Raw genomic sequence first — 26,283 nt, 5'->3', positions numbered from 1 at the left:
CAGAACAAGAGACAAAGAGAGACAGAGAAGGAGGAGGAACACTCAGATACAGGGGTGGGGAGAGGGGAGCAGAGGCCAGAGAGAGGGGTGGGGTCAGAGAGCCTCTTTTCTTTTCCTGGTGGATATGAATTCAGCTTTCTAGGTAGTGATATGGCACTTGTCAGGTCAAAAGACTATTTGTGGTATTTCATAGTGTGACAAAATGGATGCTGACCTGCAGGCTTCCCAGTTTCACTCCCTACCCTAACCATTTCGAGTCCATGTGGGTCCCTCCCTCATTTCTCATTCACTTGAACCTCCACCCCCACCCCCACCCCCGACCCCCAACCCCCTGTCCCCCCACCCCCCACCCCCCCACCTCCCACCCCCCACCATTCTGGCTGTGCACTCTCCTCATGGTCTCTCTCTCCTGCTCCTCTCTGTCTCCTCTTCCTCTCTGGCTCCCTGCCTTCAGCCTACTGACCTACTTTGTCTCTATGCTCTAGACTTTTCAGATGCCTCTGACTGCAGTCTCCCTCACATCTACAATAGAAACCATGCCCTCAAACATAACTTGGGGGGGGGGTCACGCCCTCACTATTTATCTGATGCCAAAACTTCCCATTGGGGCATAAAGAAACCCCTTTCCAAGGGGGACTGGCATCCTAACAGAACCAAGGGGCTTTCATCTCGCTAAGATATATATAGATCTATGGATCCTTTGTTTCTGCTGGCTTCTGTCACCTGCCAGATTTGCCTCCAAATTCTGGGGTCTGCCTCTTCAATCTCTTCTTGCCCTCCTGCTCTTCATCCCCACTGTGATTCAGGGCATCTCAGTCTCTCTGGCTCCTGGAGCCTGCTATGCCCTCCTGGGAGTCCATCATGTGGAAGGTTCAGTCTCTCCACCTGCTGTCTCCTCAACTGCTGGGTAAGTGTCAGCCTGGAGCTGCCTGCTTTGTCTCTGCTAGCTCAAAGGAGCCTATTACTGCTATAAAAGCCACATTGCAACAAAACAAAACAAACAAACAAACAAAAAAGTTTAAAAAGGACAGGCAGTAGTGGCGCACGCCTTTAATCCCAGCACTTAGGAGGCAGAGGCAGGCAGATTTCTGAGTTTGAGGCCAGCCTGGTCTACAGAGTGAGTTCCAGGACAGCCAAGGCTACACAGAGAAACCCTGTCTCAAAAAAACCAAAACCAAAACAAAACAAAAGCCATACTGGTGTGCCAGGACCCTCCTTCATGTTCCTGGGCCCCTATCACTCAGAAAAGGATGCCTCTCCTCATCTTTAACTTGGGGTATTTCTCTCTGATTCAATCTCTTGATCTACTTGGGAACACCCCAAATTGAAGTTATCACAAGGACCACATGTTCTCCGCTCCTTCTTAGAGCTTCCTCACCTTCTGCAAGAGCCACCTACTCTATCTCTTCTCTGTGCCCTCTCGGACCTCTGGGAATCCTGCTACTGGCTTTCCTGCTTGCTCTTGTCCCTGTCTTTCAGCTCCCTCTAGAGCTCACTGTAACTGAGAGGCCAAATCTACTCCATCTTGGAACTGGCTTCCATCTTCAAGAGAAACTTGACCTATAGCTGAACCCAAGCTGCACCCAAGTACCAGGAAGGACTCCATGGGATATCCTTGGCCCATACACAAGAGTCACTCCCTAGCTACTTCCTAGCAACAGTCAAACAATCTGATTGTTTCAGATGGACTTTCAGAGCATTTGTAATTGTTGTCTGGGTCAGTTGGAATCCATTGGAGCCAGTGACATAATCCCTTTGAAAACTCTGTTAAAGATTTCTGTGAAGTGCTCCTCATTCTTTCCCCACGTGATACCTTCTGTGCTGTTCAGTAAAGACACAGAGAAGCCCTTTGTTAGGGACTGACAGACAGAGACAGACACAGGTACAGAGGCAGACATAGATTCAGATTCATGCAGTGGACAGATGGGTGACAGACACTGGGCACATGACAGAGAGTTCAAATCTGAATTTGCTCTTGGTTAAATAAACCACAGACAGGGTTTTCATTTTTCTCTCTTAATATGATACCAGTGCATCTTCAGTGACTCTGAGTTACTCACTGAATGACCTGAGTCTGTGTCTTGATTCAGTAAGGAGAATGCCAAAGCTTTACTGAGGGTCCAGTCATTTCTACTAGAGGCCAGGGAAAACAACAGGAAAATACAATTATAGCCATAGGTCAAGCACCTGGGAAGTCCTACCACATGGGGCAGGAAAACAGAAATCAAATTAAGCCACAGGGTGTTCCACAGGATGTTTCCTGTGCAAACAGCTCAGCTGGGGATATTGAGCTAAGCTTGCCGATGCCCAACAGGTCTCCCTTTTTGATTTTATAAAAAGGAATAGTGTCTGTCTTCGGTCACCTTCCGTCCAACTCCCATTACCCATCTCTGGGAATCTCTGCCAGTCTCAGAGCCCCCTCCTGCTCCCCCACCCCAGGCTTAGGTTGGTGTGGACTAAAAAGGAGTTTCATAGACTAACTATTCTCCATATAGGCTGAGCCAAATTTGAGCAGATGTATTATCCTGTCCTAAAAACATAAGCATTTGTTCAGTTACTGCTCTGGACTGGTTCTGTTGTTTGCACATATGGTTTAGAAGGAATAATCCTAGGGGGCTGGAGAGATGGCTCAGGGGTTAAGAACACACTGACTGCTCTTCTGAAGGTCCTGCGTTCAAATCCCAGCAACCATATGGTGGCTCACAGCCATCTGTGATGAGATCTGATGCCCTCTTCTAGGGTGTCTGAAGACAGCTACAGTGCACTTACATATAATAAATAAATAAATTAAAAAAAAAAAGACAGTAAGAAATGCCAGGCATGGTGACCGATACTTAAAAAAAAAAAAAAGGGAACAATCCCAATGTAGCAGCTTCACAAGCCAAAAGCCCTAGTGCCATAGACCCAGCCCATTCTTTAGTCAGGGGTGGCAGTAATGCCAGAGTCTCTCTTATGACAATACAAGGTGACAGGGAGTCTTCCTTCGTCATTTAGAGGGATAGGCACAATTCCAGGAATTCTCACAACCACAGCCGCATCTTCACAGTCTCAGCAATTTGTCAATACATACAATCTGCTAGAACAATTCAATTTCTTGTCTTTTTCCTGTTCATTAGAGACTTTTCAAACTACAGAAAAGAGTGGGGCTAAAACACATGGTTTAGTATTCAAGGAAACTCTGCAAAGCACAAGTCAGGAGCCAAAAAATGAAGTTCTATCTAACTGACTCCTGTTACTATTTTTAATAAAACTATTCTCTAATATAAAACGTAATATTACTCTGTTCTACTTCTAATTTAGCTGCAGCCTTTTCTGTAGCCCAATTAGTAGAGAGCACAAGTACAAGTAGAGGCCACACAGTACTACTTATCCCCACTGGCATCAGGACTGGTGGATTTTCCACGAAGCTCCAGTGAGTTTCTGTTTGTACATGTGTCTATAATGACAGGACACACACATCACTCAGGAACCCAGATAGGACTTTCTACATCTTTAGGGAAGATACAAACAGAACCTCTCATCATGACCAACACTGGATCAGGACCTCTCCAAACTCCTGAAGATAACTCTTTCCATTTTACCAAACCCTCTGACTTCTTCGCACCTTTCCAATGTCTGTCTGCAGCAGAAAGCTTATCTCTATCTATTAATAAAAAATTTAAAGTATAAAGAATAAAGGACAGCCGGGCGGTGGTGGCGCACGCCTGTAATCCCAGCACTCTGGGAAGCAGAGGCAGGTGGATTTCTGAGTTCAAGGCCAGCCTGGTCTACAGAGTGAGTTCCAGGACAGCTGGGGCTACACAGAGAAATCCTGTCTCGAGAAAACCAAATGCAAAAAACCAAAAAAAAAAAAAAAAAAAAAAAAAAAGAATAAAGGACAATCTAGCGTGCGGAGAGGTAAACTCCCCCTTTTTTGTTTTTTCAAGATAAGTTTTTATAGTAAGATTAGCTCTCTCTGAAGGACCCCCTTTTGGGGGACCCCCACTCGAGTCTTAGGATGGCGCACACCCAAGGAAACACAAGAGACCCGGCTTGATGCAAGGACATGAGGCAGTTTATTATCAGAGCTCCGGGTCGACACATATCTCACACAGGAGACAGAGGAGTCGACCCCAAGGCTCAAAAACCAAGGGTTTATATAGAAAAAATCAAGGGGGTTTGGTGCGCTTACACACAATTGGCCGATTTAAACATTGGCGGGAGGAATTGGCGCACAATTACATCAGCAAGCAGTACGTGCAGATTGGGGCAGCAACAATGTAGGAGGGCAGCTTATCTTTGTTTGCAGGGAGTCTGGTTAAACTACATCAAAGGGGCCAGGAGGTAGGGTGACGCCAGTCCAGATGGCTCATGACTTAGCGAAGATTGTCCAGGCATGTCCCTTATCTTTATGGCTAGCCAGTTCCTGGACTGACTTAACAGCCTTGTTTCAGGCTTGTCCGGGCATGCCTGGGCTTGTACTGTTCTGTTCTCTTCTCTAGGACTGTTTGCCGCCTTATTTATGGATTCTGAAAAAGTTCTAACTTCTTTCATTCCCCTCTTCTCTTACTAAATAATTCTAATCTTAGAATTTAAATATTGGTATCTTTATATGAGGAATGATGATCAAATTCTACTATGGGTTGACATTGGCGTTGGAGAACCATACGCTGCACTGTATTTACTCTATCCCTAACAAAAGCAAGTCCTTTATTTATTAAGCAAGGGCCAAAGATTACAATTAAACATATAATAAGAACAGGTCCTGCAAGGGCAGGCAATAAAGTGGTCATCCATGGAAACCTGGAGTACCATGACTCAAACCATCCCTGTCCCCCGCCCCAACCCCGCCCCCCCACCCCCGTTCTCGCTTTTTCTTTTTAAGTCTCTCTCTTAACTTTTGCATAGAATCTCTACCCCCGTGTGGTCTGCATAGAAACAGCATTCTTCTTTTAAGGCAGCACATAGTCCTCTTTCCTTTAAAAATAACAAATCTAAACCCCTTTTATTCTGTAAAACTACTTTGGATAAGGAGGTTAAAGATTTCTCTAAGGCATCCATGGATTTTTGTAGCATCTCTGGATCTTTATTTATAGCTTCTTTTAGAGACTGGAAAGACTGAGCTCCTTGTCTACCTTCAACTAGGGCTGTTATGCCCGTCCCTACTCCCACTGTAAGACCGGCCCCCAGCATCATAGTTAGGGTTAGGGAAACTGGTTCTCTTTTTATTCTCTCGCTAGTGTATTTATCTTTTAGGTAAGACGTGGGGTGATAATACATTCAAGGTAAAGGCTGAACCATGACACAAAAATCACGAGAGGGGTCAAAAACACTGTTTGATACACAGGGGGTAAGTCCCGTGTTACAGGCCCACCAGCCGGCTGGGGAGGGTACAAGGTAATAGCTGGTTTCCATCCTGCTCACGGAGTGGGTTCGGCCACATAGATGACAATGGGAAGGGGGAGGTGCCCCTATGCAAAGACTGGGACTCTCTCCTGATATTGTTACCTCAGTCAAGGTCAGTTTCTTTCCCATCCCCCACGAGCAGGAAGCATGATTGCTGGTCTTATTAAAATCTCCGCTATAGGCGATTCCTTTATAGTAAGGGGGGGCTGAGGAGAAGCACAACCAGCAGCAGTCCTTAGTAGCGTTTGGATCAGTGCCGATTAAGGCATAAAAGACTCCTCTGATCAGATTGAACAGTCTCTGTCCCGTCGAGGGATAGGTAGGGATGATGGTGGAGAGTTTGTGAGGAGTGATGGTGTTAAAGGGCCTCGAGGTTCTCGGGACAGATGGGGCAGTTACCGGAGTTGGAGGCTTGGGCCTGGCAGGAGGGCCTTGTTCTGAGAGGATTTTATTAGGTCTTATTGGAACTGGGGGTGGACTCTCTATTTTGAGTCGGATTGATATCAAGGACCCAGGTTTACTCCCATGGTCGTAGTAAACCAGCCCTTGGAGCCAGGTAGTCAAGGGGGTTCGTTTTCCTGTGTCAGTGAACTGGACTCTTATGTAGTCCAGGTCCTTAGGGGAACAGGACTTGCCTGCGTATAGAGGGATGGTGACTTGCCACCCCGGTCCTGGATTTGCAAAAGAAAGGGTGATCCGATTGGTTGAATTAATTGACCATTTCCAATCTTCATCATTGGAGGTTACACAGCTCTAACTCTTACAAAAGAACTCATCTGGTCTCCCACAACCTCTAAAGTTAGTGACTCCAGGGCAGGCATAAAACCCCTTGCTTCGAACAATGTTAGGGGGATTACTCCTAGTGGTGGGGTTTGTGACTCAAAAACAGAACCCAAGATCCTGCCACCAGGTACCTGCTGGCGCTATGGTTTGGGTGCTACTTATAATTTTTCTTGTGTTGGTATCTAATACTTGCCAAGTCAGTGTCCGAGGGGCATGTGGATTGTCAATCTTTGGTGGTATGCAAACGACACAAGTGCGGTTTAGAAGGATTATCAATCTTTTTCAAGATCCACTCATCTCAATCAGTCCTGGGGGGAGGGGGCCTTCTTGACCTGTGAAGCATGAACCCAAGTGTGGGGATTCCCTCTACCTTTACGGCAGTAGGTGTAATCAGCAGTACCAGGTAAGGTCCCTCCCACTGTGGTTCGAGGTTCCCTGCTCGGTGCCTTCTCACCAAGACTGTATTTCCCACTTCAAACTGACGTGGCACCAGCAAGTCGCCAGCAGTGTAGGTTTCTTTCAACTGCTCTCAGATTTCTTTCCTCACAATCTCGAGCGCCTTCAGCTGAGCTAGGAGGCAAGATGGGGGAATGAGGAAGGGGGAGACATCAGGACAGGTTCTATTCTCTATTGTCATAGAGATGGGCGGGGGCGCCCCAAACATTAGTTCAAAGGGTGTTAGGCCTGAGGCTCCGGGAATATTCCGGACCTGGAATAGGGCATAAGGGAGAAGGACTGTCCAATCATTCCTGCCGGTCTCTAAGGTCAATTTAGTTAAGGTCTCTTTTACAGTTTTATTTATTTTCTCTACTTGTCCTGAACTCTGGCGTCTGTAGGCACAATGTAACTTCCAATTTATCCCCAGCTGCCTGGTCAGTCCCTGACTTACCTGGGCGACAAAAGCAGGTCTGTTGTCTGACCCAATTACCTGAGGTATCCCAAAAAGGGGAAAATTTTCTTCAAGTATCTTTTTGGCCACCATGTTAGCCATCTCTCTCTTGGTGGGGAATGCTTCAGTCCACCCTGAGAAGGTATCTATGAAAACTAGAAGGTATTTATTTCCATATCTGTCTGGTTTGACTTCGGTAAAGTCAATTTCCCAATAAGTCCCTGGCCTGTTTCCCCGCAGGCGTCTTCCACTAGGAGTCTTGTTGGACCCGGCATTGGTGAGCACACATGCTTGACAGTTCTTTACCAGGTCCTCTACTGCCTTCTGTTGTTGAGGGATATGTTAAGGGGATCTATTGACTAGTTTCGTCATCTTTTTAGTTCCCAGGTGAGTGAGACGGTGTATATTAGTCAAGTATTCCAACCCCTCTTCACTTGTGAGAATCTGTTTTTCTTGGATCTCTTTGACTGGCTGGGGCATGATTTCAATTAGCAAAGTCAATGGTCCCTGTGCTGCCCCATTAGCTACCTGGTCTGCCATTTGGTTTCCACTTTCTATTGGTCCAGTTCCCTTTTGATGTCCCAGACAATGGATGATCGCCACTTTGCGGGGCAAATGAACAGCTTCTAGCAAGCTAAGAATTTCTTCTTTATTTTTAATGTCCTTTTCAGCAGAAGTCAGTAGTCAACGTTGTCAGTATATCACTCCATGGACATGAGCCGTTGCAAAGGCATACTGACTGTCAGTATAAATGTTGACAGCCTTCCCTTCTGCTAGTCTCAGAACCTGAGTTAGGGCAATAAGCTCTGCTTTCTGGGCTGATGTCCCTTCAGGCAGGCTGCTGGCCCATATGGCAGACTTGCCATCCACTACCGCTGCCCCGGCTCTGCGCTTATCTTCTATCATGAAGCTGCTTCCATCAGTGAACCAGGTCATCACCCCAGGCCAAGGTTGGTCAGTCAGGTCTGGCTGAATCCCAGTTTCCTCTGCCAGTATCTCTTCACAGTGATGTGCGGGGGTTTCATCAGCCTCAGGCAGTAAGGTGGCGGGGTTAAGAATGGCAGGTGGAGCGAAGGTCACCTGCTCAGTCAGCAACAAAGTCTGGTAGTGGGTCATCTGGGCGTTGGTCATCCAGCGGTCTGGGGGCTGTCTAATGATGCTCTCAAGGGCGTGTGGGGCCACCACGGTCACATTCTGGCCCATAGTCAATTTATTAGCGTCTTTTACCAACATGGCAGTAGCTGCTATTGCTCGGAGACAGGAGGGCCATCCGCTAGCTACAGGATCTAGTTTTTTTGACAGGTAGGCCACAGGGCATTTCCAGGGCCCTAAAGTTTGGGTAAGGACCCCCCTGACCACTCCATTTCTCTCATCAATGTATAGGGTGAAGGGTTTCTTTTTTTTATTTTGGATTTGGTTTTTTCGAGACAGGGTTTTCTGTGTAGCCCTGGCTGTCCTGGAACTCACTCTGTAGACCAGGCTGGCCTCAAACTCAGAAATCTGCCTGCCTCTGCCTCCCAGAGTGCTGGGATTACAGGCATGTACCACCACCGCCTGGCTGAAGGGCTTCTTTAAATCAGGCAGTGCTAGGGCAGGGCCTGTAGCAGTGCCTTTTTGAGAGTCTCAAAAGCCAGTTGATGTTCTTTAGTCCAAATGAATTCCCCCTTTTCCTTTGTTAAGGGGTATAAGGGGGCGGCCAAGGTGGTGAACCCTGGGATCCAGAGTCTGCAGAATCCCACTGTCCCCAGGAATTCTCTTACCTGGTGCGGGGTGGTTGGGGTCAGGATCTGTGTCACTGTCCATTTTCTAGCTTCTGTGAGCCATCGCTGTCCATTCTTCAGGGTATATCCCAGATAGGTCCCCTCTGTTCAGCATAGCTGGGCTTTTCTAGATGAAACCCAGTACCCCAACTCACCTAACTCAGCCAGGAGATTTTGAGTCCCACGTTCACACTCCTCACATGTCTCTATAGCCATGAGAAGGTCCTCCATGTACTGCAGGAGGGTCACCTGTGGATTATTGGCTCAGAGGGGGGCTAAATCTCTATGTAGAGCCTCATCAAACAGAGTGGGTGAATGTTCGAATCCCTGAGGTAGCCTAGTCCAGGTAAGCTGTCCGGTTCTTCCATTCTTGGGGTCTCGCCATTCAAAGGCGAACAGAGGCTGGCTGTTGGGGTGTAGCCTCAGACAAAAGAAAGCGTCCTTTTTTTTTTTTTGGATTTGGTTTTTTTGAGACAGGGTTTCTCTGTATAGCCCTGGCTGTCCTGGAACTCACTCTGTAGACCAGGCTGGTCTCGAACTAAGAATTCTGCCTGCCTCTGCCTCCCAGAGTACTGGGATTACAGGTGTGTGCCACCACCGCCCGGCAAGAAAGCATCCTTAAGATCTAACACTGAGTACCAGGCTCGTTCAGGCGGCAATGCTCTAAGCAGATTGTAAGGATTTGGTATGGTGGGGTGTATGTCTTGTACTCTCTTATTGACTTCTCTAAGATCTTGTACAGGGCAATAGTCATTTGTTCCCGGTTTCTTTACTGGGAGGAGGGGGGTGTTCCAAGAAGACTTACAGGGGACTAGAATCCCTTTGCAGAGTAATCTGGTGATGTAAGGGCATATGCCTTCCTGTGCTTCTTTGACCATGGGGTACTGTCGGACCCTAATGGGCATGGCCCCAGACTTAAGCTCAGTTACCACCAGGGGAGCTTTTTTTGCCATTCCCATTCCCCCTATCTCAGCCCATGCTTGAGGAAATCAAGTAAGCCAGTCCTGTATCCCCTCAGGGGGTGTTACTTTCTTTTGGTAAATCTGATATTCTTCTCCTAATTGTAAAGACAATCCTAAGGCTTGTGGAGGCACAGTTCCCCAGGAGAGTTCTGGTCCTGAGGGGGCGAAAGTTATTTGTGCCTTCAACTTGGTCAATAAATCTCTTCCTAGTAGGGGCATGGGGCACTCTGGGATGACCAAAAATGAGTGAGTTACTAGGTTTTTCCCAAGATCGACTGTCCGAGAAGTGGTCCAAGGGTAGGATTTCTGGCCGTGGCCCCAATCACTAGAGTCTTTCTATTTTTGATCTTACCCAGAGGGGTTTTTAGCACCGAGTACTCCGCACCCGTATCGACCAAGAAACTTATGGGAGTCCCCTCCACCTGTAATGTTACCTTAGGCTCGGGGAGGGGAGCTGAGCCCCGTCTCCCCTAGTCTTCATCATCCTCTAAGGACAGCACCTTTGTCCCTTGCTTCTTCTTAGGGCACTCGCCAGCCCAGTGTCCTTTGTCCCTACAGTGTGTGCATTGATTTTTCTCCAAGTGTGGTTTATCTCTCTGGGTCTCTTTGGCCCCTGCCATTTTCCATCTCCCAGGTCCCCTAGCTGCCTAATCCTGTCTCTTCTATCTCTGTCTACTACTGCAGCCAGTATTCTAGTCAGAGTCTTCTCCTGCTTCTTGTCTCTCCTGTCCTCGTCCTCTTTCTTTTCTCTCTTCTCTCTTTCTTGTTTCTCTTCCTCTGTCTCTCTTTTGTGATATACTTTCTCAGCCTCTCTGACTACATCTCTTATAGTATAATCTTGCAATCTTTTAATCCACTGTAATTTCTTTTTAATATCAGGAGATGACTGCCCAATAAAGGCCATAATCACGGAGGCTGGCTGCCCTTCAGACATAGGGTCGAAAGGAGTGTAGTGAGACCCGCCACTAGAGCCCAATGGTAATTGGACAGTTGTTCCCTACCTTGTGCCGTGTAATAGTCCCATTGAGGAACTTCATCTATCTTCTTCTATCTACCTTCATCTATCCCAGCCGGGGTCTGGACAGGGTGCCCGGCATTGTCCAGGACATTCTTCTGAGCTTTGAGGAGAATTCTTTCTTTCTCCTCAGTGGTGAATAAGTTTTGTAAGAGCTGTTGACAGGTTGGCTGATACGAAAACATCAGGGACTATATTAGACCTGTAAGCCCTGCAGGATTTCCTGAAAAAGGAGGGTGATTAATCTTCCCGTTATATAGATCAGAGGAAGAGAAAGGCCAATACTGTAAAAGGTGTAAGCCATTTCGGTCATCTGGATCTGGAGGTAGCCCAACCACCCTGAGGGGGAGCGCCACAGTAGAGTCGGCCGGTCCTTCAGGAGTGGCTCCCCTCCAGCTCCTTGTCCCGGCAGTGGGACCCCCTTCTCTGGCTCCAGGGGCCAGGGCTGGGGGGGGGGGGCGGCGGGGCTGAGGGTTAGAGTTCTGGTGGTGGGGCTGGGAGGTAAGGTGGAGGTGGGGGAGCAGGCCATTCAGAGGATTCTTCTATTTCAGGGTAGATCTTGGGAATGGGTGCCGGTGGGGTGCTGCGCTCGCCCTCTTCTCTGGGTGTTTGTTTGCCTGCAGCATCTCCTCAGGCAGCCAGGATCCTGGAGCCAGGATGACGGGGCGGGAGGAATGGCTGGACACACTGAGGTGGGGACCGCGCCAAGTCTTCCCATACCGTGATGTATGGTTGTTGGTCTGGGTGTGATCCTGGTCCTTCCTAAAAAACAATGGCCTTCACAGTCCTAATGGTGGGCAAATCGAAGGTTCCTATGGGCGGCCAGCCTACCCCAAAGGCATTCGGAGGCACAGAAGGTCTACCATGGTCTCTTCTTCATTTTTACCGACAAATTCTGACCTCTTGCCCTAACGTCTGCCCAGTGGTCCTTGGTCAAAGACAAAGGGGTTGCCACAGTCTGTCCCATGACAAAGAACAAGAAGCACAAGAACAAAACACAAACCAGATACTAACACGTCCAAGCACACTCATCCACGCCTTGACTTAAACAAACAGCCAAACGCGACCTCTGATGGGGTGGGATTCTGCTTCTACTTCCTTCTCGGTAGAAGGAGCCCTCAGTCTCTTTCATTCTGAAAAGCCAGTCAGATCCTCTTGACTATCTCTCACCCTCGGAGCGTCCTCCAGGGTTGCAGTCTGCGGGACTCAAGGACGTCTCCCTCCGAAGCCGCTGGATCCTTACGGCCCACAGCGGCAGCTGCAAACAAACCACAGAGTGGGATTCCACCTCCACTCTCCTCTGTTAGCAAACCAAACGTGACACACACACACAGCGACGCCACATTCAGACACTCAAGACTCACACAGACGTAGCTCCAAGGGGTCTTCAGGGTTCTTGGGTGCCACAAAAATCCCGGACAAGCCCCCACAATGAAGGACCCCCTTTCAGAGACCCCCACTCTAGTCTCAGGATGGCGCACACCCAAGGAAACATGAGAGACTAGCTTGATGCAAGGACACGAGGCAGTTTATTATCAGAGCTCTGGGCCAACACATATCTCACAGAGGAGACAGAGGAGTCGACTCTGAGGCTCAAAAACCAAGAGTTTATATAGAAAAAAATCAAGGGGGTTTGGTGTGCTTACACACAATTGGCCGATTTAAACATTGGCGGGAGGGAGGAACTGGCGCACAATTACATCAGCAAGCAGTACGTGCAGATTGGGGCCGCAACAATGTAGGAGGGCAGCTTATCTTTGTTTGCAGGGAGTCTGGTTAAACTACATCAAAGGGGGCGGGAGGTAGGGTGAGCCAGTCCAGATGGCTCATGACTCAGCGGAGATTGTCCAGGCATGTCCCTTATCTTTATGGCTAGCCAGTTCCTGGAATGACTTAACAGCCTTGTTTCAGGCTTGTCTGGGCATGCCTGGGCTTGTACTGTTCTGTTATCTTCTCCAGGACTGTTTGCCGCCTTATTTATGGATTCTGAAAAAGTTCTAACTTCTTTCATCTCCACTATAGCTGGCTCTTGAGGATTATATGGAATCCCTATTTTGTGAGTAATATGAAAGTTGGTGCAAAATTTTTCAAAGGATCTGCTGGTATATGCTGGACCATTATTGGTTTTCAACTGATCTGGGACTCCCAAAAGCTTGTAAGCAATGATTTTTTTACATCTTTGACCTTTTTACCACTATGTGCAGATGCAAAAATCATATCAGAAAAGGTATCTATAGATACATGAACAAATTGTAGTTTCCCAAATGATGGGACCTGAGTCATATCTATTTGCCAAATATCATTTGCTTTAAGACCTCGGGGATTCATTCCCAAATTGGGGGATGAAATGAAATGAGCACATTGAGGGCATTGAGTAACAATATGCACAACTTGTTCTCTAGTAATATCACAGTGAAATGTCAAAGAATGTGCATTAGCCGGGTGGTGGTGACACATGCCTGTAATCCCAGCACTCTGGGAGGCAGAGGCAGGCGGATTTCTGAGTTCAAGGACAGCCTGGTCTACAGAGTGAGTTCCAGGACAGCCAGGGCTATACAGAGAAACCCTGTCTCGAAAAAACAAACAAAAAATAAAAAATAAAAAAAAATAAAAAAAGAATGTGCATTAAGATGAAATTTATTATGCATGTTCAAGGCTTTATTATAATTGGTGGCCAAATTCAATGCAAACAATGGAGATTGAGTATATAAATCTGCTTTATGATTGCCCTGTGCCAGGAGACCAGGTAATAATGAATGTCCTCATATATGGCCCACAAATACTGTTTGTTTGCACTTCCATAGAAGAGCTTGGGCAATGATAAATTGCCTCCAGTGGGCAAGAATAAATAGAGGAGACAGGTGCCACATAAACTGCAGTTTCTAATGGTTCTATAATTTGGGAATCATACATACTATCTTTATAGATATTATAGGCTTTATTAGGCAATAAACTCAAGGCTAATTGAACTGTCTTTTTTTGGGTGGGGTGGTGGTTTTGTTTTTTTTTTTTCCCCAAGACAGGGTTTCTCTGTGTAGCCCTGGCTGTCCTGGAACTCACTTTGTAGATCAGGCTGGCCTCGAACTCAGAAATCCACCTGCCTCTGCCTCCCAAGTGCTGGTGAACTGCCTTTAATTCTGATAATTGTGCAGAACCAATTTTTATAAATTTCACTTCATTCCAAAAATAACAGCAGGTCTCCCATTGGATAATCCTTCAGTGAAAACCAATTGAGCATAATCCAATGGGTAAGAGGAAACAATCTTTCGAAAGACTACTGGATGAGTTTTTAAAAATTGACACAACTTATTTTCTGGATAATGATTATCAAAATAACAATTGGTAACACCTTTAATTAAGGCCCAATCAGTAAAACCTTGGAAAAAAGTTTGTAGTTGTTTCTTATTATAGGGTGTAATCATAACATCAGGTTCCTTGCAAAACGTTTGCAAGCTTATATGCCTTAAACAGTAAGGACACCACTGCCTGTGGATAAGACAATACAATTTTGGAAGGTGAAGCTTGCAAATGTACCCATAATATGGGTCCCTCCTGCCAGAAAACACTTGTGGGAGAATGTTTATAGAGGCAAAAACTAAAAACAATAATTCTTTAGAATAATCTATATAATTTAGATGAGCTCCTTCAAGAGCTCCTTGTACTAATTCTAAGTGTTCTCTAGCTTCCTTTGTTAATTTCCTAGGAGAACTGGGTAAAGCTTCCCCCTTTAGTATATCAAAAATCGCTTTAACTGCCCTATACTAAGCCTCAATGATGGCCATAACCAATTTATATCTAATAATTTCTGGAAATCATTCAATGTTTTTAAGGTATCCAATCTAATTTGCAGTTTTTGTGGACGAATTCCTCTTTGTAAGAGTTCATGGCCTAAATATTGATATGGATATTCTTTTTGCACCTTTTCAGGCATAATAATCAATCCAGCTTGCCTTAAAAATCATATTGAAGATCAGCATAAGCTGAAAGAAGTGCCTTCTCCTCTCTAGCTGTCAAAAGAATATCATCCATGTAATGAATTATGCACATCTAAGAATACTTTTTCCTTAAAGGTTGTAGAGCTGTTGCCACATACACTTGACACATAGTAGGGCTATTAGCCATTCCTTGAGGCAACACTACCCAATGGTAGTAATAGGCAGGCTTTCTAAAATTAATAGAGGGAATACTAAAAGCAAAACGCTCACATCCTTGGGATGCAATGGGATGGTAAAAAAAACAATCTTTCAGGTCTATAACTAACAGATGCCAATCCTTAGGAATGGCTACAGGAGAAGGCAACCCTGGTTGCGTAGGACCCACAGGCATCATGGTTTTATTAATTTCCCTGAGATCTTGTAAGAGCCTCCATTTGCCCGTTTTTTTCTTAATAACAATAATAGGAGTATTCAAAAAAAAAAAAGAGTATTCCAAGGGGGTGTAGATGGAACAATATGTGCTGCCTGAAGCTGTTCTTGTACTAGGTGATGAGCTGCCTCCAATTTCTCCTTAGAAAGGGGCCACTGCTCAATCCACAGGGGCTCATCTCACTTCCATGTGATTGGTAAAGGTTTGAGAATAGAAGGCATAACAATGATCATTAAGATAAATTTCCCTGTCCAGTTTTATCCTGTGATTGTCTAAGTACTAGCGATTCTTCTTTGGCACTTAAAGGCTTTCCTTGTAAATATTTCCCTAAGCTTTTCCCAGAAACATAACTTTGTTTATCCAACATATTTCGTACTGGTTGAGTAGTAATTATAGCCTCCATTTCCATGAGTACATCTCTTCCCCAAAGATTAATAGGTAAATGATCTAAAATAAAGGGTTGAAACCATCCTTCATGGCCTTCCTCATTCTTCCACCTTAACACCTTGCTCCTCCTAAGTGGAGCAGTGGCTGTTCCTACACCCTGTAAAGTAGATTGAGATACATCTAGAGGCCAATTATTTGGCCAAACGGCCTTTGAAATTACTGTAGTATCTGCTCCAGTATTCAATAATCCCTTCATAGGCTTTCCATCAATCCATAGAGTAAGTGTAGGGTGTGTATCTAAAGACGATACCCAAAAGGCACCTGTGGAGCCAAACCCTTGATGCCCCCTAGAAGTCTTGAATACAGCATTATTAGTGTGGAATTTTGGTAGGAGGACTAACTGAGCAATCCTATCTCCCTGGGGAATAATCACAACCCCTCTTTCAATAGACACCATAACTTTAATTTCTCCAGTAAAATCAGCATCAATTACCCCGGGAAGGATCCTTAATCCTTTCATTAAGGCACTACTGTGTCCTAAAAGAAGGCCCATGCTTCCAGATGGTATACGTCTGTAGAATCCAATGCCTAGGGCTTGAGGACCCATTTGAGGCGTCAATACTGCTCTGGTGGATGAGCAGAGGTCCAATCCAGCACTTCCTGGGATACCTCTGACAAGGCCTTGGACATGAAAGGGTTGGTTTGGGAACAAGCCGAATTGGTGTAGGGGTTATGGCAGGGGTATTCACAGCTCCGTATACTCTGGTTTGAGGGCCCCGGAGCGGGCCCTTTGCCCATTTCCCGAAGGGTAGAGGGGGCCGCCTTCTGCATCTTGTTTAGATCTACACTCATTGCTCCAATTGTGTCCTTTGCGACAGCAAGGACATAATCCAGGACCTGAAGTCCCTCTATTTTTAGGACATTCTCTTTTAAAATGTCCTGGTAATCCACATCCAAAACAAGTTTTATTTCCATTGGAACCTTTTTACATGGCAGCTTCCATAACCTGATCCCATGACATAATTACCATTAATTTCTTTCTTTTTTTTTTTTTTTTTATAAATAGGACCTTTATTTATTATATGTGAGTACACTGTAGCTGTCTTCAGACACTGCAGAAAGGGGCGTCAGATCTCATTACGGATGCTTGTGAGTCGCCATGTGGTTGCTGGGATTTGAACTCAGAGCCTTCAGAAGAGCAGTCGGTGCTCTGAACCCCTGAGCCATCTCTCCAGCCCTTACCATTAATTTCTTTGCAGATTCTAATATAATCATTCAAACTTTTTTGCTCTATGTGGTCTGTAGAGAACTTTACCGAGGTGCCATGCCACCTGGCAGGAACTTGACATCGACCAGTTACAGTGATCTGATCGCTTCTTTACAGTATTTGCTTGCATTTTCAAAGGCCAATTGTTTTACTATAGGCATTGCTGTATTGCATCTCCAAACAATTTTCCAGCAAGTTGTAACAACCTATCCACAAACTCTTGAAAAGGTTCAGAGGGCCCTTGAGTTACCTTAGACAATTGATCCCCAGCTGCTTTGTTAGGTAAAGCTTTCCAAAATAAATAATCTCCCCCGCTCAGTACTGCTTTGCATAATGGTTGCCAATCCCCAAGAGTCAAATTAGAAGTAGCATATGATTAAAAATGGCTGAGGTAAAAGGGGCCAAAGGTCCATAGGAAGACACGGCTTCCTTAAGGCTTTTCAACTCTTTAAACCTCAAAGGTGCATGATATCCTGGATTAGCAGGATCAGGAATCTCAATCACAGAATATGTTGTTTTTGTATTAGAAATAGGTTTAGAAAAACTACTCCCCTTTTTGGTGTCTGTTCTTCATAACACCAATCAAGAGTTGGATAAGGTTCATATGTTGGAGGAGCAGAAGCCCCCTCTTCTTTAAAAAAAAAAGGATTTTTGAAGCCTGTAATCCCAGCACTTGGGAGGCAGAGGCAGGTGGATTTCTGAGTTCGAGGCCAACCTGGTCTACAGAGTGAGTTCCAGGACATCCAGGATTCCACAGAGAAACCCTGTCTCGAAAAAAAACAAAAAACAAAAACAAAAACAAAAACAAAAAAAAAAAGATTTTTAGGTGGTCGGGAAGTGGATACTCTTTGCTCTTTGCATTTCTTTAATTTTAATCTCAATTCTTCTATCTCTTTTTCTAGAGTCTCCTCATCCTCAGATAATTCTGACTCACTCTCTGATTTGGATGCCTTCAAAGACTCCTTTGAGGCATCATCTTGTGCTACTTCAAAAGTTCTCTTAATCTCAAACATCTGCTCCTTAACCTTAGCATCAGTGTTCAAGAGAGCATCCCTGACTAGTCTCCATAGGGAGAAGGCAGTCACAGGAACATTTTCTGGCCCCTTTTTCTGAAATGTCTTTTGCAAATCTGATTTAACCTTGTCCCAGACTAGGATATTCAAGGCACCACTGTGAATAAACCATGGACTAGTTTTCTCCAAAATCTTGATAAATTCCCTAGCTGTTTTTACCTTAATCCCAGTACCCTGTTGCCTAAGCAAATCCACCAGTTGATCCACTAATTGTAAGGTGGAACTTGTCGTCCACATGGCGCAGTGATCCTGTACTTACTTTGCTTAATGCAGTTCCTACTTTCACTTTGTTTTTCACACCATATATTCCCCAATACGTTCCTCTTTTTTTTTTTGTTGGCTGGCTTTCCTTAGAACAATCCCGTCAGGAGGTCCTCTCTATTCCGATCTCCATGGGACCTCCACTTGACAGCGCCCACACTGCCACAGTACCAAGTATCGGGCATAGGTCTGGGGGATTGACAGAAGACACAGACTCGGGTCATTCAGTAAGGAGAATGTCAAAGCTTTATTGAGGAACCAGCAATATATACTAGAGGCCAGGAAGAACAGGAAAAATCAATCATAGCCTTAGGTATAGGTCAGGCACCTGGGAGGTCCCTACCACACTGGCTGGGAAAACAGGAATTAAATTAAGCCCAGGATATTCCGCAGGATGTTTCCTGTGCAAACAGCTCAGCTGGAGGGCGTTGAGCTAAGCTCACTGATGCCCAACATCTCTTCAGTCTTCTGTATTAGAAGCCTTCAGATCAAGATGAAAAAGGCTGGAGAGGTGGCTCAGTGGGTAAGATTGAGTTCAAATCCCAGCAACCACATGGTGGCTCACAACCATCCGTACTGAGATCTGATGTCCTCTTCTGGGTTGTCTGGCATGTCTGAAGGCAGCTACAGTGTACGTACGCATAATAAAGAAATAAATCTTTTTAAAAAAGAAAAAGTCCAGGCTCCTCCAGCACAAGATCTGTCTTCATGCCGTCATGCTTCCTGCCTTGATGGTAATGGATGGTAATGGAATCAAACTCTGAACCTGTACACCAGCTCCAATTAAATGTCGTTTATAAGAGCTGCCTTGGACATGGTGTCTCTTCACAGCAATGGAAACCCTCACTAAGACACTGTTAGAGCAAAGGGGTTTTTGCTATTGTTGTTGTTGTTTAGAGCAAAGCTTTTGTTAATTCTGCTGACATACACATGTATTCCTCTTAGCTGCTGAAACTTCCAAACCAGACTCTGAGGTGAGTGGCTCCTTTTGGTGTAATTCAACAGACCCCTCTGGGTCTGAGCTCAGGCGTGCAACCCCTCAGCACACAGCTTGACGAAAGATTGATGCAAAAGCATGAGGCTTATTGTTCCACTAAGTGGGGTTGCTCAGTCACACAGGCAGAGTCAACCCCGATCAAAAACTGCACACATCCATGTACGTCTGGTTGCCCATCCTCGCCGGGAGAGTCAACCCCAAACAAAGAAAGTACACATCTTTTATACCCTATGTGCACTGGGGGTGGATTACTATGAGTAATATATTTTAAATTTACAGGTCAAGAGGGATTTTTGCAATAAGATTGTTGATAGTTTGTGGTCTTCCCCAGAACCCAGTAGCGGGGGGGGGGGGGGGGGGGGGGGGCGGGGCCGGGTAGGAGGAGGTGATTCAGAGAACTGTCACTTTTATTTTGTCTTGTCTTGGTCAGAACGGTCAGAACAGCTTGGTCACTTTGTTCGTTAAAACTTCGTTTCTACATTCTTAGAGCCTTGTTTATATGTTCTTAGAAAACTCTGCTGTCTAGATACCAGAGACGGTCAGGAACAGGAACTTGTCAGCTCTTCAGCCAGGCTGACTGAGTCACTCTGCAGAGCAGTACCCTGCCTCTCTTAAAGGGGAAGGAGCCTTGCTTGCTCTCCACACTTTCTCTACCCAAGTCCCAAGTTCTAGTGTTCCTTTGATCCTGCCTCTATAAGACCCCACAGCTTAGAGGTCCTGTTCAGACAAGGAAGAAAGAATGTTGCACAGAGTCATTCGACAGTGGTGGCACACACCTTTAATCCTAGCACTTGGGAGGCAGAGGCAGGTAGATCTCTGAGTTCAAGGCCAGCCTGGTCTACAGAGTGAGTTCCAGGACAGCCAGGGCTACACAGAAAAAAACCCTGTCTCAGGGTGGGGTGGGGTGGAGGATGCGGGAGTGGCGGGGGAGGAGGCTGGGGGAAGAGGAGGCTGGGGGGGGGAAGGAATGTTGCACAGAAAAACCAAGAAGAAAAAGGACACTGTCTTAGGGTTTTACTGCTATGAACAGACACCATGACCAAGACAACTCTTATCTGGACAACATTTAATTGGGGTTGGCTTACAGGTTCAGAGATTCAGTCCAGTATCAAAGGCAGGAACATATGGCAGCATCTAGGCAGGCATGGTACAGGAGAAGCTGAGAGTTCTACATCTTCATCTGAAGGCTGCTAGTGGAAGACTGACTTCCAAGCAGCTAGGGTGAGGTCTTATAGCCCACACCCACAGTGACACACCTACTCCAATAGGGCCACACTTTCTAATAGTGCCACTCACTGGGCTGAGCATATACAAACCATCTTGGACACCTTGTGAGCTCTCTCACCCAGTCTATTACTATCAGGTAGATAGTAAAGCTTCCATTAAAAACCCAAAAGGAGGCCAGACTTGGTGATGCCTCTCATCCCAGCACTTGTGATGCAGAGGCAAGAGGGTATATGTGAATTCCAGGAGAGACAGTAGCCAGTTACTAAATAGAGAGACTCTTTCTAAAAAAAAAATTGTTCATCATACATATTTATAACCCAAGCACTTAAGAGGGTTATGAGTTCAAGTTCAGCATGGCTGGGCAATATAATAAGTTCCAGACCATACCAGTGTAGGACCTCCTTTTGGGGAGACCCCCACTCTATTCTATTCTCGGGATAGCATACACCCAAGGAAACACGAGAGACCGACTTGATGCAGATGCATGAGGTAGTTTATTATCTGAGTTCTGGATCAACACGTATCTCACACAGGAGACAGAGGAGTCGACCCTGAGGCCCAAAAGTTAGGGGTTTATATAGGAAAAGTCAGGGGGTTTTTGGCGCGGTTACACATGATTTGTTGATTCAAACATTGGCGGGGGATTCTGGCACGCAAGGTGGGGTTTTTTGGCATACGTGCAGATCGGGCCGTCAGCAATGTAGGAGGGCGGTTTATTTTTGTTAGCAGGAAGGTCACTTTGATATTAGTAAACTGCATCCAAGGGACAGGAGACAGGAGACTCCAGTCCAGATAGTGCATGACCCATAGGAGTTTTCCCAGGCATGCCCCTTATCTTTTATGGCTGGTCTGTTTGTGGAATGGTTCAACCACAACCTTGCTTCAAGTTTGTCCAGCGTGCCCCAGCTCTAGTCTGCTTGCTGCCTCAACTATGGATTCTGAAAAGTCCCAACCCCCTTCATTTCCCCTCTTCTTTTTTTGTTAGGAGTTCTAATCTTAGAACTATAGAATTAAATCTCTGACTTGATATATTCTGGATTGTCCTGCCCTAATCTCTGATATTGTTGGCATAGCATAAGAATCTGCACAGCACTTATATATTTTCTAATAAAAACTATTAACCGGATAATTATACAGGTTTTAATTGTAAGCAAAGGGAGTAAAATTACAAAGGGTCTCATCAAAGCAGAAAGCAGAGTGGTCAAGAGTACAAGATAAGGGCCTTTTCACCAAGTCTCAAGGTATTTTGTGCAGTGGAGTCTAACGTAGACCAAATCTTTAACTTGGAAACGGTGTGGGACTTCCAAGTCTCCTCCTGAGTAGGCTTCCCGGAGCTGCCTCATCCACTGGAGCACCTTGAGCCTAGAGAACAAAAGCCTGAAGAGCACAAAGGGTAGGAGAGCTATCTGATCATTAATACCAGTCTCTATGGTCAATTTAGTTAAGGTCTCAAATAGGATTTTGTTTATTTTTTTAACCTGTCTTGAGCCCGGGGACAGTACGTCCAATAATGTTTCCAATTAGTCCCCAATATCTCTGTCAGTGTCTGACTTACCTTAGAAACAAAAACAGAACCATTATCTGATCTAATTACCTTGGGCACTCTGAAACTTGGGAAAATTTCTTCTAACCTTGGCAGCTGTTTTCTTCTAGGTCTTTTGCCCTGTTTACTCTTTACTGCATAAGTATTTACTTGCTGGCATATCTTACATTGTTCTATTATCTCTCTAACCTAAAACCTGAATCATAAATATATATATTTGGTTCCTTAACTGCTAGGACAAGGTTTTTAATCCCCTAAATGAGTCTATCTGTGTATTTGGCCTAGTGAGTTTTTGGCTTATTTTCTGGGGAGTATAGTTCTCCCTTCTTGTGTGCACCTTCCCTTGGCAATAGTTGGTAGGGTGGTTAGCAATCTCAGTCTTTTTTAAGTGAGGCTCTTTTTTAATTTTGTTCCATTTTCCAGTGACTGTCTCTTATAGACCCATAACCAGTATAGGCTCCTGCATATCCATTTCTGGAGCCATTTGCTCTGCCTGGTTATTCTCCATTTAGTCTTTTCCCTTTGGATGTCCTGGGCAGTGAATACTCACAGTGGCTGGCTTCATTAGGACATCTAAGAAGTCCAAGACTTCCTGTTGGTTTCCTCTGATGTGAGCAGTCCTCTTGGCATATATCCCTGTGAATGTGGGCTATGGCAAAGGGATACCTGTTATCCATGTGGATGTTGATTGTCTTGCTGGTTCCAAGTTCCAAGGTCTTGGTGAGGGCAACAAACTCCACTTTTTACGTTGACATGTCAGGGGGTAAAGATTCTTCTACCCAGATGACATTTGTGTCGTCCACCATAGCAGCACTTGCTTATCTCTGTCCATCATGGAGAAAACTGCTCTTGTCTGTAGCGACTTTCAGCAGGGGTCAGTCTCTCTTTTTGGGCCAGTTAGTTGCAGCCCCTTGGACAGGAAGCATATCTGCCCACTCCCCATTTTGGAGAGTATGTCTTACTCTAACAGAAAGTAGGAACAGTCTGGGGTGACCCTAAATGAATGGGCTACCCATCCCATCCCTAGGTCTGCTGTTCTTCGGGTAGTCCATGAATAATACATTTTGGTGCCAGGGGCTTCTTGGACCCAAGATCTTTTCTTGGAAACAGCGTCATTGGCTTGAGAGACAGAGTGTTGAACCCGTGTGTCCACCAAGAACTGAATGGGTTTCTCTTTTATTTTCACAGTTTTCCTGGGTTGGGGAAGGTGATCAGAAAACCCTACCTCCCCTAGTCATTGTCTTCACCCAGGACTAACACCTGTGTTTACCATTTGGGTGCACTTTTCTCAAGACCTGGGAACTCCTGCTCCCGGCTTCTATCTCTTAGGGCACACTCTGTCTCAGGGCCTCTCTCCTTATAGTATGCACACTGGTCCTTTTCTGTCTCCCTTTTCTGCTTTTTCTAACTATTATAGCCAGGATCCTCTGTAGCTTTTTTCTCTGTCATCTTCTTTCTTTATTTCTTTTTTTTTTTTTCTGTTCCTTCCCTTTCTCTGTCTCCCTGTCTCAGCACACTGTACTAAATCTTTCTATAGACTTTTTATTTCTAAGGCAAGGAAACATAGCTGAAGGAGCAAACTAGCTCTTCTATTTGCCTCCAAACTGCTTGTCACTTGTCTCCATTTTTACTTGACTCTATCTTCAAAGACCATCTTTTAAACTCTCTATCTCATCACTATGCCCTCTCCACATTCACAGTCCTTCTGCATCATTCCTTTTCTCTCAAGTTAGGCTGTTCCCATTCTCGGTGCATCTCTATTAGCCCCATCTATAAAAGTCATTGTCATAATATAATAGCTTTATAGTCCTTGCCCCGGATTCATAGCATGTATACGGACAGAATGCCTCTATGAGCTGCTCTAGAAAATCTGCAGGTGACTCATCTGGTCCCTGCTTAACCTTACATACCTTGGTCAAATGTGTGGGCTGCCATGCCCTCAAGACCTGCCAATGGAGTCTGGTGTTGGTCTTTCAGGTGCCTCTTACCTTTTGTCTGAGGGGGTAATCTTCTTGGCTTCCTATATTACAAATAAAACAGTCTCAAAGAGATTAATTTGTCTCTTGGGAAATATTCCCTTAGTGAGAGAGCTACCATGGTATCAGGATAGGTGGTCTCAGGTCCTCTCCTGCTCCACTCTGTGGTCCTCTCTAAATATCAATTGAGCATAATTATTACCATTTTGTAAATTATAAACTATGAGATAGATATAACACTTAGTTTATTATCTCTGTTGATTAAACTGAACCTTTTTATCTGTATTATCTTAAAAGACTGTCAGAATTAACATTTAAAAATTAACATTGTAAGAATTGACTCATGTCCTGGCTTTAAATTTTAAATTTTATGTTACCTGAAAATCATTTATTTAAATCTATATCAGCTTTTTTAGGATTAAACAGCTTGGGCTGTCTGTGAGACTAACAGTCTTCAATACCATCAGAAATCTAAGAGTGACCAATATTAACTAAAAAATATATAGAAAGCTTAACATAGCTTTTAAGACTTAAACATTATATTTCATGGATTTTTGACATTTTTGAAAACCAGCTATCTATGTAAAGTAATATGGACTGTTGTCTGTTAAACTATCTTCAGCTATTTTTTATTAAAACCTAGAAAACACCCTAAAAATATACTTAGAGCCTTAAACTTCTATTTGGCCCTAAACTCATAGGCTTAAACATCTCAGCTCAGTAATAATAACAAAGAACTGGGTGTAAATCCTGTACTTTCAAATTTAGTATTTATACCAATGAAAACCTTGATTTTGTATCAAAATAAAACCTGTATCAAATAAGAACTTATGCTTTGAACTTAATAGCAATTATAAAGATTTTTATTAAATGAAATTAATTTTATTTTCTCCCCGTTTTAAATCTGACCATTTTTATATTCTTTAGAAAGACCGTTTCTTCAATCTGAACATGGATGTTGATATGAAGAGGAGTGCTATTTTCTGTAATGTAAATCTCAAAACAAGATTTTAGTATCACAAAGATAGTTTTTTCGTTTAATATTTTAGAATCTAGTCTTTTGGAGGTCTCCCTTATTTTGACCTCTCTCCCAGAGGAACAATATAACCACAAAGTTTAACATCATATTGATCATAATAATTTAAACAAGTTAAAATAAAAGAAATAAACTATCTGTACCAACTTAATGTACCAGAATACTCGCACCTACCACATTGAGTTTCTTGTTAAGGCTTATTTTCCCCACCAGGGAGTGTCAGAGTCCAAATATTTTGTCTGTCCTTTTGTTCTGAGTTGTTCTGAGTCACATGACCTGATTTTGGCAGGCTAGAGAAAGTTGTTTTTCAGTCAAAGTCAAAATATTATTGTCCGTCTAAGTCCAAGAACACAAAACATAATACAAAACAACACCACATAGACAGCCAGCCTGACCTTGCCACCATCAGGCTTCTAGATTCAAGAACACAGAGCAAGGAAAATCACATAATTTGCTCCCAGAGGGACCCAGTTTCAGACACCAGGTGCTCCTGCACAAACTGCAGGGAGGAAAGCCTTATTTAGCTCTCTCCAAGGTCCAGCTTCCTCCAGACCCCCGCGGTCTCAACTCTAGCAGCCGAACACACAGTACCAGACAGGCTATCCGAGCCCCAGAAGCTTGCAAGCAAAACCAAAAGCTTTACTCGGACCTTGACAACAGTGAGACAGACAAAAAACAAACCATGGCACTTCTAGTAGTCAAACTGTAGACAAAGACACACAAAACTGACAAGTACCAGATCAGCTGAGGGGTGCAATTCTACTTCACTCCCTTCTCAGTAGAAGGAGCACCCGTCCCCTTCATTCCAGAAAACCACAGTCAGGCCCCCCTGACTGTCTCTCACCCTTGGAGCGTCCTCCAGGGTTGCAGCCTGCGGGACTCTAGGACATCTCCCTCCACAGCCACTGGGTCCTCACGGCCCACAGCAGCAGCTGCAAACAAACCACGGAGTAGGATTCCACATCTACTCCTGTTAACAAACAGAAACCAAGACACATACACAGCTGTGCCGCATTCAAACATTCAGGACATTTAAAACAAAAACATCGCCGGCACTCACACACACAGACATACCTCCAAGGGGTCTTCGAGGTTCCTGGGTGCCACCAATTTCCCCATACGGGCCACCAATTTCCCAGCCAACGCACCAACTGTAGGACCTCCTTTTGGGGAGACCCCCCACTCCATTCTATTCTTGGGATAGCGAACACCCAAGGAAACACGAGAGACCTACTTGATGCAAATGCGTGAGGTAGTTTATTATCTGAGCTCTGGATCAACACGTATCTCACACAGGAGACAGTGGAGTCGACCGTGAGGCCCAAAAGTTAGGGGTTTATATAGGAAAAGTCAGGGG

At 44.9% G+C, this 26,283-nt stretch overlaps 1 pseudogene; it reads right to left on the bottom strand.

Annotated features, from left to right (window-relative positions):
- Window positions 1-6,466: 6,466 nt before the first annotated feature.
- On the bottom strand, window positions 6,467-16,521 carry LOC127694349 (uncharacterized; annotated as a pseudogene).
- Between the last annotated feature and the right edge of the window lie 9,762 nt (window positions 16,522-26,283).

This window comes from Apodemus sylvaticus, chromosome 10 (assembly GCF_947179515.1).
Source record: "Apodemus sylvaticus chromosome 10, mApoSyl1.1, whole genome shotgun sequence".
Lineage (NCBI taxonomy): Eukaryota > Metazoa > Chordata > Mammalia > Rodentia > Muridae > Apodemus > Apodemus sylvaticus.
The sequence above is the reverse complement of the archived record's forward strand: the minus strand, read 5'-3'. Positions and strand labels throughout refer to the sequence as shown.